At 47.5% G+C, this 1,587-nt stretch overlaps 1 pseudogene; it reads left to right on the top strand.

The window, feature by feature from the left end:
- The first annotated feature begins 453 nt into the window (after window positions 1–453).
- Window positions 454–1,472, top strand: LOC147820039 (uncharacterized; annotated as a pseudogene).
- The last annotated feature ends 115 nt before the right edge of the window (window positions 1,473–1,587 follow it).

Raw genomic sequence — 1,587 nt, 5'->3', positions numbered from 1 at the left:
ATTTTCTATTCATTTCCTAATATTAAATAATGAAAGCAAAAACATATAAAATCAGCTCAATTGAACAGGTATCATATCCAGGTTTAAAAAAAACTAAAAATGACAATCATCCCTCAATGAAACTGATGTGAGAAATGAAGCTGTGCATTTTATTGACTTGATCCAGTAAACTCTGTCCCATTTTTACAGTGATACTAAATGGCCACTTACTGTAGTTTCAACGTCAAGTGAATAATTCCATTCTATGTGTATTGTGACATCACTACGTATATGTGAGATCTCTGCTGTTTCAAAGGCAGCAGCCCTTCAGACAACCATATCACTTCAAACCTTTGACTAAGTGACACACCACTGTGAGTTCAGTTCATTACCCAGACATCTGTTCATAAACAAACTGCAAAAAGATTAACAGTATCTTCCCCAAGTCGACACTGATTTCTACTACCTGAAAAGATGGCGACTTCTACCTTCCAGCGCCAAAACAGGAGGACCACGAGAAAGGTCACACGGAGAAATCAAGACCACTGGATGGAGGTCCAAGAGCTTCATCAAGAAATTTGGAAGCTTAATGACCTGCTGGCTAAAGCGAGGGCCAACTGCATAAACGAACAAAACTGGAGAATCCAACTTTCCCAAGAGTTGGATCAGACCAAGCAGCAGTTGACCCAACAGAAATCCCTGAAAGAGATGTATATCAACAGGGAGAAGGAGACCAGAAGAGAGCTGGAGAGGCTCCAAAAATACACCGATGCAGAAACCCTCAGCACCACAAAGATCGCCTCTCAAGTGCGAAACAAGATCAGACAGAAGAAAAAGAAACTCCTGCAAAAAAACTATGAGGAACTGCAGGTGGCGCATTTGATCGCCCAGGAAAAGTTTGTGGCTGAGCTCCAGGGGAAGCAAGACAAAAACAAGGCTCTCCTAGAAGAACTAGAGAAACTGAAGGCTTCATACCAAGAGGTCACCCACAGGTATGAAGCTGACGTCCTCACCGCCAGACAGCAGGCTGACAACCTTCAGCGTGAGCTTGAGAAGGAAATGAAAGCTGGGGTGTCGGAGGACCTGCTCCTGGAGAGAAACCTGAGGGCTGAGCAGGATGCCCTCCGACAGAAGATGGCGGAGGAGTTCAGACTTGTGCAGCAAAATGCTGCTGAGAGCGAAATTTCCCTGCGGAGAGAGATGGAGGAGCTGACAACTCTGTTCAACACGCAGTTCTCACTCAAGCTTGAGGTCTCCACAGAGACCAACAGAAGACCAACCAGCCTCCGAGCCCCCAAGAGATCATCACCAGCCTTCAGAGCGAGGAGAACCAGGAAGATCCTGAACCCACGGAGACTGATGTATCTGAGGAGATCCTCTGTGGGAGAACACCACAGGCTTCAGTCTGGAAGAAAACCCGCCACTTTCTGGGGTTGACGAAACCAAGGAAGTGGAAGAAGCCATACGGGCCCTCATCCAACAGCGGCTTCTAAACTGCCACCCAACCCCCCAAACCCCTATCTACCCCCAACCTCTCCCACCCTCAACTCCTCCACCTACCCCCAAGTCCCCCATCCACCACCACCCCCCTTCCCCCCCAATCCTCCC

Source organism: Seriola lalandi, unplaced genomic scaffold (genome assembly GCF_002814215.2).
Source record: "Seriola lalandi dorsalis isolate HSWRI2012SDOR001 ecotype SW California unplaced genomic scaffold, Sedor1 jcf7180002004178, whole genome shotgun sequence".
Taxonomy (NCBI): Eukaryota; Metazoa; Chordata; class Actinopteri; order Carangiformes; family Carangidae; genus Seriola; species Seriola lalandi.
This window is presented reverse-complemented; position numbering and strand designations above follow the sequence as displayed.